Source organism: Hypanus sabinus, chromosome 17, assembly GCF_030144855.1.
Source record: "Hypanus sabinus isolate sHypSab1 chromosome 17, sHypSab1.hap1, whole genome shotgun sequence".
Classification (NCBI taxonomy): Eukaryota; Metazoa; Chordata; class Chondrichthyes; order Myliobatiformes; family Dasyatidae; genus Hypanus; species Hypanus sabinus.
Genome location: NC_082722.1, coordinates 19,421,284 through 19,437,244, shown reverse-complemented (window position 1 = coordinate 19,437,244; position 15,961 = coordinate 19,421,284). Strand labels below are relative to the sequence as shown.

At 38.4% G+C, this 15,961-nt stretch overlaps 1 long non-coding RNA gene across 1 annotated transcript; it reads left to right on the top strand.

Annotated features, from left to right (window-relative positions):
* The first annotated feature begins 8,076 nt into the window (after window positions 1-8,076).
* Window positions 8,077-10,758, top strand: LOC132407146 (uncharacterized). The gene is made up of 3 exons (XR_009516378.1): window positions 8,077-8,137; window positions 8,775-8,818; window positions 10,648-10,758. It is a non-coding gene; the product is annotated as an uncharacterized LOC132407146 (long non-coding RNA).
* The last annotated feature ends 5,203 nt before the right edge of the window (window positions 10,759-15,961 follow it).

Genomic DNA, 15,961 nt, shown 5'->3' with positions numbered 1-15,961 from the left:
TTTATTACATATTTATGACTCCAATGCAGATTCCCATATTTGGGATCACTTGGCAGAGCACAGATTTGAATTTAGTCCTAAATAAATAATAGGGTAATTACTGAACTCAGCAAAGTGCAAAAATTCCGAACATAATTTTGAAATCACTAGATATAACCATATAACCATATAACAATTACAGCACTGAAACAGCCCATCTCGGCCCTTCTAGTCCGTGCCGAATGCTTACTCACACCCAGTTCCACTGGCCCGCATTCAGCCCATGACCCTCCATTCCTTTCATATCCATATACCTATCTAATGTTAATTTAAATGACAATACCGAAACTGCCTCTACCACTTCTACTGGAAGCTCGTTCCATACAGCTACCACTCTCTGAGTAAAGAAATTCCCCCTCGTGTTACCCCTAAACGTTTGCCCCCCCAACTCTCAAATCATGTCCTCTTGTTTGAATCTCCCCCACTCTCAATGGTAAAAAAAGCCTATCCACGTCAACTCTATCTATCACCCTCATTATTTTAAATGCCAATATCAAGTCCCCCTACAACCTTCTACGTTCCAAAGAGTAAAGACCTAACTTGTTCAACCTTTCCTTGTAACTTAGGTGCTGAAACCCAGGTAGCATTCTAATAAATCTTCTCTGTACTGTCTCTATTTTTTTTTAAGATCTTTCCTAAAATTCGGCGACCATAACTGTACATAATACTCCAAATTCGGCCTAACCAATGCCTAGTACAATTTTAACATTACATCCCAACTCCTATACTCAATGCTCTGATTTATACAGGCCACCATACGAAAAGCTTTCTTCATCACCCTATTCACCTGAGATTCCAGCTTCAGTGAACTATGCACGATAATTCCTAGATCACTCTGTTCTACTGAATTTTTCAATACCCTACTATTTACCATATATGTCCTAAATGTACTATTCCTACCAAAATGCAGCACCTCACACTTATCAGCATTAAACTCCATTTGCCACCGTTCAGCCCACTCTTATGAGCTTTGAAAACCTACTTTATTATCCACAACATCACCTACCATAGTATCATCTGCATACTTACTAATCCAATTCACCAACCATCATTCAGATCATTAATGTATATGACATACAACATTGGACCCAGTATAGATCCCTGAGGCACACCACTAGTCACTGGCCTCCAACCAGACAAACAGTTATCCACCAGTACTCTCTGGCATCTCCCATCCAGCCACTTCTGAATCAATTTTACTACTTCAATATTAATACCCAACGACTGTTCCTTCCTAACTAAACTTTCCTGCGGAACCTTGTCAAAGGCCTTACTGAAGTCCATATAGAAAACTTCCACTGATTGAAATAAATCCACCATTTACATTAAATCTGCTAATAATGGCAATATGAAATGTTGCTACTTGATTAAAGAAACGGCGAAGGTGCATTTGTTTCTTGCATCCACTAGGTAGTAATATAGAAATTGAAAAAGGAAGAGGACTCACTGCCCTGTTTGCCCAGTAGGAGTCTATTTGAAAGACATTATTCTGCCTTGGTGAGTCGTCATCTACGTCATGATCACACGGTTCATACATTTTCTCTTGAATTTCTATTTCTTCCACAAACTCTTCAGAACACCACTCGCATTGCAAAATTGTTCGGTTCTGTTTCTGCAATATGTCAGAGAAATTTACGGTTTTATACATGGCGCTTCTGGCTATTACATGGCTATGTATGCTAAATTACATGTTCCGTTCCTGAACTGAGTATTCTATTTTAGAAAATTTAACCCACTGCATACTTAGTTTCAGTTGTTGAGCAATTTGGTCGTCTTTGGTTCTTAGTTGTCCAGTAATTTACAGTGCGTCTTTCGGTTCTTTTTTATTCCCTGTGTGTAGCTATTATTAATGCCCTTGTTTATTTTCCGGCAGCAGTCGAAGTACCTGCGTTCAGAGTATATCAATTCCCTAAGAACGTGGAGGTTCCGGGCGGATCAAATGTTACCATGTACTGCAATCCTCCAATATCAAAAGATACTGTTAACGTTCGTTGGTGGAAGGAGGGCGAGAATGCATTTTTAGAAAGGGACAGCAGAAAGCAATTTATTCACGAAAAGACAAGCGAAAAACTTGTTCTTCTGGATGTGAAATTCGACGACTCCGGAATGTACTACTGTGGACTAAAGTATCAGGAACGATCTTTCTGGAATGGAAGTGGCTCCAAGCTCTCTGTGTACGGTGAGTGCGGCTGCGAGGAGATTTTTGCCTCTTCTCCATTTACATTAAATCTGCTAATGAGAGTAATATGAAATGTTGCTACCTGTTAAAAGAAACGACGAGGGTGGTTTTGTTTCTCGCATTAAGAAAAATAAAACATTCTACAAGCTCCAATTCTAGTGTTAAAAACAACAGAATAAATTCCAGGCAGCGTCAATCGGGCGACAAATAACGTTGATTCTGTTTGTTGTGCCATACTGCTTATTACTGCTGTTAGGGCAGACCTATCGATCGGCTATCTCCCATTTAAAGCCAATGTCCAAAGTGAGTGAGACCTATCGATTTTAGCATTATTATTGGGAAGGTGCTTCACAAACAAGGAATTCATTTTCAAGTGAGGTGTTGTTTGCTCTGTACACAAGATATTGAAGTAATATTGTTACTAATGTGAGTGGCTGTAGATGGATTGCTCGATTTCCCATCACACAGGAAGCAAATTATGAATAATTTCATCAACTCTCGTATACTGTATGTCAAGGTTACAAACTGAGGGAAATAATAGTCAGATCAAAAAAAAAACTAATAGCAATCTAATGTATTTATTTGTCGCACGCTCTGCAAATTATCAATTCAAACATGTTGTGCAAAATTTCTCTAAATCTACACCTCTTTCGCCATTCAAAAGAGGGAAAGCAATAGAAATCTCAATATCCAGGTGAGTTTTGATAAGGTTAGTTAGTAAAGAGTAGAGAGTTGAGCAACAATGGAATTTGAAAGCGAATAAATTCCAGCTGTCATTTCACAGACCGTTGTTACAGCTGTGCCATATTCCACTCCAAGCGATCCCCACTGTCCAGGTCTGCAAATTTCTAGAACCAGTTTAATTCATTATCGCACAAATCATTAATATAGATGAACAACAAGCAACGTAACCAGTACCGATCCCCACGGTACAACTCTATTTCCAGGCCTGCAGTCAGAGAAAAGCCGTCGACTACCACTCCCTTGCTTTCCTGCCAAGCCACTGTTAAATGCCTTTTACTACTTCATCCTGAATGTCAACCGAACCTTCTTGAACAGACTCACATTCCGGACTTTCCCAAGGGGTTTGCCATGTTGATAACATCCACTGCTTTTCCTTCAACATAATCCCGGGTAAATTCCTCGAAAAACTCTTAAAGTTAAGCTGGACACTGCGTACCAAGCACAAAATTTTGATGGCTATTGCTGCTCCTACCTAAATAGCTTTGTATCCTGTCACTTGGAATATTTCAAATAACTTACCTTTTACAAGCGTCAGGCTCGCCATCGTAAAAGTTCACGGCGTATTCTTGGAGCCTTTTTTGAACAACTATGGAACATTAGTCATATCTAGTTCTTCAGCACATCACCCGAGGATCAGGACATTTCGAATACCTCTGTCAAGGCACCTTCAAATTCTGCACAAGCCTCCCTAAAAGGTCGAATTTGACACCATATCGGACCCTGAGGACTTTTACAAAATAATTTGCCTTACAGCAACAGGCACGTAAACATCTGTAATCCGTATATGGTCCATGGCAGCGCTGTGCGGGCAACCGTGAGCTCAGGATGGGCATTGTAGGCAGAGCGAAATGCTAAATGTTGTGACACATTGATAAAGGAATTTGACGATAAAATTTCCTAAGTTAGATACGGACCATAGCTAAAGCGGAAGCAGACCACGTTTGCAATACTATGAAATTTGGGCTCAAATTTGAGTGAAATCTCTGCACGGAAAAGCGGAGTTCGTTCAGCTCCGGGATTGTCTCTATGCAGGGCATCATCATTCATATACCAGTGCCAGATCACTATCGAGCATTTTGCTGTAGGCCGATAGGTGTATGAAATAATAGAAATGTAGAATAAATGCGATTAATATCAGCATCGCATTGACGTTCTTAGACGTTTTATGGAGGGTACGATTTGGCATATTCAAAACATTAAATACGGGAGATATCTTCCAGCAGTGATTTACATTCCGAAGAAAGCTCTATCAGTGAATGCTGATGACTAGAAAGCTCCAACGAAGGCTCTGAAAAACTGCCTGAACAACTGAGTTTCCAGAATATTAAAAACCTAGGCAAGAGCTTATTTTTTCGGACTGTGGAAATCTATCATAATTTAGGGTTTTGGTTTAATAACTATGAACTTGAACTTGAACATAAAACAAATTATAAAATGCTGGTAACGTATGGTGGGTAACTAATTTGGCAGTGAGATGAAATTGAATTGGCGGGAAGATAAAGGAATTTAATTTAATTAAATGATTGGTAAACACCCAATGTATATATTTTTGTTTAAGCTCCCCCAACGCCATTGGAAATCGTTCCTATTGGAGATTTTTCGGCTACTCGGCAGCTCCTCTGTAAAACAGCTGCCTTCTACCCGAAGGAATTAGAAATCGTCTGGCAAAAAAATAACAGGCAAATTCGCAGTGGAAGAAAAACAGTGATAAACCGGACCGAGGAGGGTTTATACGAGGCTTACAGATTATTGGAAATTAATCAGTCTGCTTGGGGAAATGATGTGTACATCTGTCTGGTGTCGCATGTCTCTCTCACGGTGCCTGCCTGTTTCAGCTATATTCTGGAGCAAGGTAAGATGGGTCTCTTGATGAAGTCATGATGTTGGGTCTCGGCCTTTAACGTTAATATTTTAGATAGCCTGATCGACGGAGTTTTTCCAGGATGTTCTGTGTAACTCTGGATATCAGCATGTTCAGAATCTGTTGCACTTAATATAAGATGGAAGCGCTTGCAAGCGATAGTGGTGGGGCGTATGTGACCATGTAAGAAGAGTAACTGAACAGCAACAAGGAAGAATGACTAATTTTAAAGATCAGTTATTGACAGTGAATAGCAAACGTGAAAGGTGTTCAAAAGCTGATGTGTTGTTCCTGTTGCTCTAAATCGTGTAGCACGAATGATGAAATTGAAATCGTTCAATAGTTGTAAGGTAGCAAACTTTTGGACATTTGCTAAAAATATGATAAAGCATATCTCCCTCACGGTGTCTGTCAGTTTCAGCTACATCCTGGAGCAAGGTAAGATGGTGTATTCATTGCGCCCTGGTGTAAGGTATCGGACCGAAATTTCGTTATTTTATTCCTCTCCGTATCTACAGTTTACCTTCTGCATTTTGTGCACTCTGCATTTTGAACATGTTCAAAATCTCTAGCACTGATGGAAGGATGCAAACGTTTCCAAATGATATAGGTGTGTCGATCAAATCTGGTTAAGAACAGTCACAGAACAGCTTCCCATCACGGAAGTAGGGGGAAATTTTCAGATTACCTGACTACAGTGAACATTCTGTCTCTATTGATCATTTCTTAATTAAGTTCCGAATTAATAAACATGCTAATGAAAATAATAGAAAGGGATCGGGATTATATTACTAACGGTTAACGCATACAAACACAGACTCCGAGTAACATATGTAATCTAAGCCTCCCAATCTCGTAATAACTGAACATTGAAAGGATTCAAAAACTTTTATACAAAAAAGTCCCCCTAAACTTAAAAAAAGACTAGACAAAAAAACAAAACAAAACAAAAGCTGGGCTGCCGTGTTTGACCGGTTAAAATCAATATTTGTCATTAACTCCGCTCCTCTATAAGCGAACAGAAGGTTATTGAGAAGGATTCCGAAAAGTTCAGCTGATATTATATGAACATTTTAATAAATGTCCTCCAAGTTTCTTCAAATTTAACCGAAAAATCGATAGTACCACTTCTAATTTTTTATAGGTTTAAACATGTCATAGTTTGGGAAAACCACTGAAATCTAGTAGGGGGACAAGTCTCTCTCCATTTAAATAAAATGGATCTTCTGTCTATTAATGTAAGAAATGCAATCAAACAGCAAGCTGAACGGGATAAATGATTAGAGTCCATCACTGGTCATCCAAAAATTGCAGTAATAGGATGAGGTTGTAAATCAATGCGCAAAACTACTGAAATAGTATCAAAAATGTTTTTCCAATGTTTTTTCCAGAAGAGAGCAAGACCCGAACATATGTGTCACGGAAGCAACGTCGGAATTACATCTGTCACAGACAAAACTTATATGACAATAAAAACGAGCTAACTTATCCTTAGACATATGGGCCATATGAACCAGTTTATATTGTACCAAGGCGTGCCTAGCACACATTGAAGAACTGTTAACAAGTTGGAGAATTTTCTCCCATTTCTCTGTAGTTAAAGAAACCTCATGTTCTATTTCCCATTCATTCTTAATTTTATCTGATGCACCTAGACGTATTTTCGCAACCAGATCATAAATAATTCCTATTAAACGCTTCTGATAGGTGTTTAAACCTATTCTTTCCTGTAATTTCCGTTTGATGTGGTATCGGAAACATAGGGAAAATAACATTCACGAAGTTTCTAATCTGTAAATATCTGAAAAATGTGATCTAGGCAAATTATACTTATTAGAAAATAGTTCAGAAAACTTGAGGCAGTTATCTACGAATAAATCAGGAAAACATGTTATCCCGTTCATTTTCCATAAAAGTAAAGCTTGATCAGTTCTGAATGTTTGGAAGAAAAAATGGATATAATAGGACTTGATAGGAGAAACTTATTCAATCGAAAAGTTTACGAAATTGAAACCATATTCGTATTGCATGTTTAGTTATTGGATTAGTTGTTTGCTTATTCACTTTAGTAAGTGCAAAGGGAAGCGAGGCCCCTATACTAGAAGCCAAGTAGAGCCCTGTACTGACTCGCACTCGAGGTTCACCCAACTTGGACATTGAATTTCATCCAAATCTTTTGTCAGAAACGTTAAATATTGAATATTAAATACCCAAGAATAGAATCTAAAGGTAGGCACTCAATGTGAATTGTGCATAAAACAAATGTCTTATACCCTCAGTTTAAATCGTGTAGGATTAATTAAGAAATTGATTTCGTGTTGTACGTGTCAGGTAACAAACTTCAAAACATCTGTCAAAGATGAGACAAAGCAAAAGTTAAACTCTAAATCGCATAGTGATGTAACAAAGGGGGAAACCATCTGCTGGTGAGTGAAGGTGTATTTAATTGATGTAGTTTTACCGGAAAAAAGTCGGCATGGGGCAAAATCAGAATCAAGGTAGGAATTCCTGAACAGTGAGGCGTGACACTTAATTGCCACCTGGATCTAATACATATGGAGTGAAACTGTAAACAGACTTTGACAAAACTCAGTCTCTGCATAATTCCCTTCCAATAATATTGACAACAGAATTCAAATGGATGACTCGAGTTTATGTATGTGTTCATTATGCATTTACCATTAATTCGGGTTTATCACTCATAAAGCTGTGGAAAACATAACAGTGGGAAAATGCGTTTCATATGCTCGATACACATTCAGGAGACTTAGCGGTACAGTGCTATAAACTCATGAAGTAAGCGGGTAATTTCAGCACGTAATGCAGAAGCGACATTTTGAGGCACCCTGACTCTTTTGGCGTGCCTATTCGTACCAAAGAATATCCGTGACAGACGTGACTTAAAAGGTTAAATCGAAATTAGAATTGTATTAGGTTAGACGATTACACATTCAATTGTTGTGCTAATATCTATTGTCAAGAGAAGTACAGGAGAAAGCACCCGAGCCTATTCTTAGTCTTAGTAAATAGCTCGTATGTGTCTGGAGAAACTAAAAACCAGATTTCTTTGTTCTATATAGTATATTCTGTAATTTTGCTATCAGTATGTCGTGAGGTTTGAAAGGACCATATATAATAGTTTGCATTGCTGCTTTTCATGTGCGGATTTGTTTTTGGATGTATAAATGCTTCACGGTTTCTTTTTCAAGGCGCTGATACCAGATGGATTCTCGCATGTGCAGTGGGCGGATCAGCAATTTTAAATGTAATTTTGCTAATAGTTTTGCTGAAATTCAAGTTAAAGAGATCGCACGGTAAGAAGACTGATTGCTGAGAAACAGCATCTCTATTCGTACAAAATAGAAGCGTTAATGACATTTAACTTCAAAACAGTAAATGACATTTACAGAATATTTGGAAATGGATCGCGATTGTCGAAGCCAGATGTCAGTGATAATATTCTAGCACATATAGGCTTGATCATAAAGTTCAATTATTTCACCAGTCCACTAGTAGTATTTCATATCTCATTTCTGAATGCCGTTACATGGAGTTCTTCAAATGTCTTTTTTTTAATGCAGTGGCAGATCCGTATTTTGAAGCGTAAATGACTTGGCGTAGATCTAACTTCCCTCCAATTGTGTAAAGAACATTGACTAACTTATGTACATTTCATTGGTTTTAATTTCAATTTTGGCTGGCATACTTAAATACAGTACCGCCACTGTATGCTATTATCACTTTACAGACTCGCTGAAAGTCAATGCCTTTTGAGCATAGCACCAGGTTAATGCAGAACACAGTATATTAGCAGGACTGTAACCAACAAATATTTTCTGACAGATCCGTGACTTCAGCAGTTCCACTTATACGATTAATTCGATTGGTATCAAATGAATGATGTACGATGTTTACAATGCAAATCATTTATTTTTGTTTTTTTTTCTGAAGGGGGTAACAAAAATTCTTTGGACGGATGTCAGAATGAAGACCCGGTAGGTTAAGCGACTGGTTTTGTTTCAGAGCGTGATATTTGCATAGCAAAGATATCATGAATCTATTTAATTCCATAACACTTTGGAGCGTAGTAGGGAAAATAAATCTGTTTTCCCCGTCAAATATTTATTTTCAAGTATATATTCAAGATTTATTTGAATGTTCCCGTTGCATCTGCTTCCAGTATCCTTTCAAGATTCCACACCGGTTCATAGCCGGTTGGATTGGAAGGGGAACGGTCATATATACCATTGGAAGGTCAGTTGCTTTGAGAAATAATTCAACACGTATCTGAGACTGTGAGAAACTACTAAATCCTAGTTTCCGAGAATAGCAGTTGACTGGAGAATGGGAAACTACAGTACGTGCACGAATCAAATCGTAATGTGTGGTACATTTGATCTGATGCCAGTAAGCAAGTTAAAAATGTAAAGAAATCTTGTTTTGTTGAAATGGTCTTTGCAATATTAAATGCGGTTTTAACCAAGATCCGCAACAAAGATCCACACAGCGGTGGAATGGAATCGAATATACTTGCAACAAAACCTTGCAGTGTGTGGTGAACAATGATACTCCACATGGCACCTTCTAGTCCACGATAATACGCTGAATGAGTATTGTCCTCAATTTCGGAAGCAAAGCCTTAAACAGATAAAAGTACTGCCGTCTCCCATTTGGATTCCAACCAGAAAATAATCTGTGGCTTCTGACCGGTTTTGGAAAGAGAACCAGTTGACGTCCCAGACTGAAGACCCTTCCGCAGATTGCAACGAGAACATGAACTATTTCCCTTTAACTGGTGGTTCTTGATCTAACTAAAATGTTGTGTGTTCTATTTCTCTATTTTACTTCATGCTTCCAGCACTTCAATGTTATTATTTTTTGGTACATGTATTCATTCTCAAGATAACCTTTGTCTTCTTGTGTTTCATTAATCACATTCTCCAGTTTCACTCATTTAGTTTTAATTTTTCCTAACGACTTTAGCTGCAAATGGAGCAGCTGCAGCAACTAAGATAAGATAGTGCTGCAGACATCATTGATTTCATTATGGTAGAATTCCGCTAAAACTTCTACCAGTGTTCGTAACACTTCCGGAAATGCAGGGCTATTGCTTAGTGTAATATCTAAGTTGAAGATGAAGCATTCATGATAACTTTTTACTATTAATTTATTATTCTGGAATGCTATGTCATTATTTCAGTAAATCAAATACCATTTTTTATCATTTACTGTAACAACTACGTCCATTGGTTCAACCTACTTCCATCGTAATTTTCCAGAAAATCCAATCAAATCAACGGGGGCCCAGGATGACGCTCCCCTGTTTCCGGCTAGATTTAAGCGAGACTTAGCATCGGGACTTGCCATTTGCTCCAATATCCTCAACTTAAATAATGTGATTGTTAAGGGTCATAGTTTCAATTTGCACCGCAGGGACGATTTTTGATCAGGACAATGATTACGATAATTTGACGCATGCGTAAAAGATATAACATGGGCCTGTGCCCATGCACAGAATTTTGAGCGATGTAAGAGATAGGATTTAGCAGATCAAAAAAAAACAAAGATGGCCAGAACTGAGAACTCCATCCTTTTCCTACGTCTGTTATAAGCGGTAATTTTGATCATCTAAACATAGCGACTTTCAGTCTGAAACGGTCGAGATCCCACCTCCGGTATGATGTATGAACAGTATCTTTGTGTGCAGACAAAATGTTATTCCAACATTTTTTTATTTTCGGTGTTTAGATTTGGCAAATCTAATTTAGTTTATGATCACTGAGCTCTGTATCAATGATATGTGTTAAATATGTTTTTCTAACAGGCTGAACAAGCACCAGTTGAGCACATCACTGCTTATGCTTCACTAAACCATAGGGAGAGCAAACCATTTCACAAAGATGGACAACATGAGGAGCGCGTTATCTATTCCCAGGTAAAACAGAGAGATTAGCGTGAATGTGACATAGATTTGCATTAGAGATATATCACTGAAACAGGCCCTTCCGATGCAACCAGCCCGTGCCGCTCAGTCACACCCAAGTGACCAATTAACCTCCTAACCTGTAAGTCATTGGAGGAAACCGGAGTACCCCAGAGGGTTCATATTTGTATATATATCATCGTCCAAGAGGAAGTTAATTTTACAAACTAGAGGATACCATTGACACTGTAACAAAATATAAAGTTTGTCATAGCTAATCCCCTTATAGTGAAACATCTTACCGTTCCGGTACAAGCATAATATTTTCTTCCATCTGTGGAGACTCCAACCTGAAGGGATAAATGTCGATTTCTATAACTTTTCGGAATTTCTCCATCATTCCATTCTCTCTTTTTTCTATTCTCCGTTTCACTTTTTCTCTTCTCGTCATCTGCCCATCAGGCTGCCGGCTCCTTCTTCCATTTTGCAGGGTCCACTGCCCCCCCCCCCGTCTCCGACTCCTTCATACACTGTTTATCTTTTCTACCCGACACCTCCCAGTTTCCTTCGTCATTCCCATCCCAGTCATCCACATACCTTCGCACTCACCTGTTTTCACCTGTCACCTGCTACTTTTCCCGCACCCCCTTCACACCTTTATATTCTGGATTCTAATCCCTCTATTCCAGTCCCGATAAAACGTCTCTGCCAGAAACAATCGACAGTTTACTTTCCTTCTTACATGTTGCCTTACCTAATGAATATTTGGTGCGCATTCTTCAAGACTTCCAGCATCTGCAGAATCTCCAGAGATTACTTTTACCTTGCTTTTACAAATTTAATTTCACATGTAATTTCCCGTGTGGAATTGCCAAGAAGCACGAAACTAGGAATGCCATCCTTCCCATCGCCAATTATCAGCTCCATAATAAACATGTGTCTGATAATAACCGAGGAGAACTGAACTACCGGAAATACCGAATTGTGACCAAACTGTAATCAGAGAGTCTGACTGAACTAAGTGCCAACGTTCATTCTTTCATTTCCCAGTTGTCCACTGTCAACAAAGTCCATGTGCATTTGGAACTGTGTTGGCAGGTGCGGCTGAGCAAACACCTATGAGATCCATAAACGAAACAGGATGCGGCAATCAGTCACAGATGAGAGAAAGTGAAATTGTACTACAAGTTTGCCAATTGTTTTGTACCACATCTGCCACTTCAAGGGTTTCTCTACTCTTGTATCTTGATTTTGTTAAATAACTCTTTAAGTAAAGAAAGAATCGCTAATATAAAAAAATAATTAAGGGAAATCTTGAAACAATGTTGACGTAATTGTATTCAAGCGTAAGCAACCTAAAGTTCTTTACTGATCAGTACATCTCTAAATTATTTTACAATCGTGTGATTCAATTAGTCACTAAATGCTCGACTAACCGCTCATTTTGGATTACTTTCACAGACTAAAGGAAATGGTGCTGACAAACTGACTTATGCTGCTCTGCAGATTCCCGATTCGCGTTACACACAGGCATCCAAACATCAAAGCAAACATACATTGTACGCAGATGTAAATACATCAAAGAAGCTGTGAAGCTGAGAATCCGATTGCAGTTCATAGCCATATATTATCAATGAGTGTAGGCCAGAGCATCGCTACGTTTCGTTTCTTGCGTCCACCAAAGGTTGATGATCGATGTACATGTAATGATTGGGAAAATAAATGATAATTTTGGTCTTCGTCGTTTTTCCGATTTATAGAAGCAATTATCATAAAATAAAACCTAAGAAAATTAAGAAAAGAACAGCAATAAACCACTCGGGCCCTGTCTACTGCCCGGCCATTCAATGTGATAATATCAGATATGCTCAGTCGTAGTCTCCTCTTCCGGTCTAGTGCACAAACCCGATCATTCCAAGAAAAAATACTTCCTTCCCCTTAAAAGTTTCCCAATAGTTTTGCCCCCACAGACGGTACAAGATGAAGAATAAATCCAGAGATTTGCCACTATCGGCGAGAATTATTTTATTGACATGGAAATCCCGCCAATTAAAAATCTATTCTTGCACAATTATATCAATGTTCAACTGAGGGAAATAGAAATCGGACGCTGCTCGAATATTCGCAACACGTTGTTGTGACAACATTTTGATGGAGAGAGAAAGAGAATAGAGATTTCTGATTGGTAACCCGATGAAAAGTTATAAATCTAAGGCTTTAACTATGTTTCTCACCCGTGATTCTCCCCAGAACCTTTTACGTTATAACCGAAAATATCGTTGAATTTGCAGTAATTGTAAGATGTTTGTAAAAAAAAAAAATCTTTAACTATATCAACGATCCCGGTGGCTAGGGAAAAATGTTGATTTTATGTGAGAAAACCGTGCAGATCAATAATATTGCATAATCCGTGAGCTTACATCAGTAGTCTGATGGGAATGCAGAGAAAATTAGTTCAGTAGTCTCCGGTGTTAACTCGGACTGTCAAATCGAAATGGATTTCTTTTTTTATTTGCTAAATTTGAAGCTTCCCAACTTTTTCATCCCAACAGCTAAATATATGTTTTTCTTTGTTATAAGTACTTTCAAAGAGCTAAATACTTTTTTCAGTACAAGATTCAATGAACAAGCATCTATTGAACTAAAAACACTCTGGTAATATTTGTAAAGTGCATTTGAAACTGATAAGGTATCAGTAGTTTGTTTCCCCCCGAATGTGATTCCCGTCATTCCCTTCCAGTCGGAGAATATAGTTGCAGTTCTGAACTCCAAGTAGGTACTTTTGCACTCAAATTGATTTCATGGGTATGGGTCCAGTGTTTACTTATTTGCTGCAGACTCTTTCTCTCCGTCTCCCTCTCTCTTGCTCACCTCCCCCCCTCTCTCTCTCTCTCTCGCTCAAACGCATGTACGCGCATGCGCACAAGCAGCCCCACGCAAACACAAACACACACACACACACACACACACACAGTTTCTCTCGTTGCTGGGGGAGAGTTTACTGCCGACTATCGAGTCAGAGATCTCGAAAAAGAGCGACGCAGCAGACTGTAGCACCGTAGCTCAGAGTTTTTTGCTTTGCAGTTCCCTTCTCGTGCGGAGTGACACCTCTCTGTCCTTTTATCAGGGAGAGAGGGGGGATGGGGCATATTGAATTCGCTGCAATGGCGATTAGTTTTTCCGTACTGAAAATCATCGTCTCTCTTGGGGTCTTTGCAATTGTTTGCTTGCAGGGGTAGGAGCAACAGTGGGGGTTGGGGTGGGGAAATGGTACCTGTTCGTGAGAGGAGGAGGAGAAGGCTCCCCAGAACCTTCTAACGTTTTCTAACGTTTCTAGTCCCAGTTCTAAAGTTTCTGCTGTCATTCATTGCTTGAGTTACTCTTCTCTTTTATTCAATGACTGCGAAGGCCACGAATTTTAGGCTGCATATTGTATGCATTCTCTGACAATCAATTGGAACTATTGAAAACCGAGATGGTCCCATTTGCCTGCGTTTGGATCTCACCACAATAACCTTTTCCATCCATGTACCAATCCAAATGTACTTCACACGTTGGAATCATACCCAGTCCTAAAGATTCATCTGGTACTCTGTTCCATTTACCAAATCACTTTTGTTGAAAAACTTGTCCTAGATGTCTTTTAAATATTGTCTCTCTCGCCTGTAATCGATATATTCTCATTCTCACTTAACCGATCCTGGGTAAAATACTATGACCATACCCCTGTCTACCCTTCCTGACATTACATATAAATGGTCACCACGCAACCGCCTGAACTCTAGGGATGAATAGCCCCAGTTTCTTCCTTTATTTTTAATTGATTTTTTATGCATTTTCTACAACACCACAAAAAAAACCCCAAGAACGAAATAGGAAATTAATACAGTGCAAGATAAACATACAATGGTTATATAATACAGAATATAATAATTGAAAAAACACACAAATTGAAGTCGTGTAAAGGAAGCGTCCACCCCACCCCCGCAAAAAAAAAAAAAACTTCAGACCAACCAGAGCAAAATGTAATGAATATAAATCAGAACATTCAAACCCACAAAACTGGAAATACAATTAAAAACCGAAGATAATAATGCCTACTACCAAAAAAAGCTGAAACAAGAGACTGAAAAAGAAACTTAATCAAAAGGAAAGTTATTAAAATACTTAATAAGTTCTTAATAAAATACTTAATACTTAAAAAGGTCCCCAGGCCTTATGAAACTTTATGTCCGAATTAAGAATTGAGTAATGAACTTTTTCAAGGTCTAAACAGGACATAATATCGTTAAGCCATTGAGCGTGCGGGAGTGGGGCAACATCTCTCCATCTAAGAATAATTAGACGTCTGGCCAGGGCAGAAGCAAAAGATAATATTCGACTTTTTGTCAAACTCAAACTTATATCTGTCTCAGCCAAGAAACCAAAAAGAGCAATTAAAGGGTTAGTTTCTAAGTGGCGAATCAGAATACAGGTTACAGTTAAGAAAATATCTCTCCAAAGTTTCCCTAGACTAGGACACGTCCAATACATATGAAAGAGAGAAACCTCGCCATTTTTGCATTTATCACAAAGAGGACTAATATTAGGATAAAATCGAGATAATTTAGATTTGAACATATGAGCCCTATGAACAATCATAAACTGTAAAAGACAGTGGAAAGCACAAAGAGAAGTTGAGTTAACCGACTTGAGAATCAAGACCCAAACCTCATCAGATAAAGGGATACTTAAGTCATGCTCCCAAGTCATTCTGATTTTATCCAAAGAGGCGCGCCATAATGATACTAATTTATCACAAATAAAATATATTAAGCCTTTACCCAATGGATTAATAGAAAGAAACAAGTCCATAGCATTTTTATCGGGCATCTTGGGGATGTTGGTTAATAAAGGATTAATGAAGTGTCTAATTTGGAGATATTTAAAGAAATGGGCATTAGGTAGATTAAACATAGCAGAGAGATGTTGAAAAGATGCGAATCGATTATCAATGAAAAGGTCTTCAAAAAACCTAATGCCTTACAAGAGGATTGACAATACCGATTTCTTGATTCCTTAGATTCTATTATTTTGTCTTATCAGTGGAAGAGTAAGGGTTCCAGAATTAAATAAGCTTACCTTCAAAAATCTAAAAAAGAGGGCGGCATGGCCTAACCTAATTTTCGTCTATACCAGCTGGCAGCTTACAGTCGCTGTCTTATTTTCTAATTTT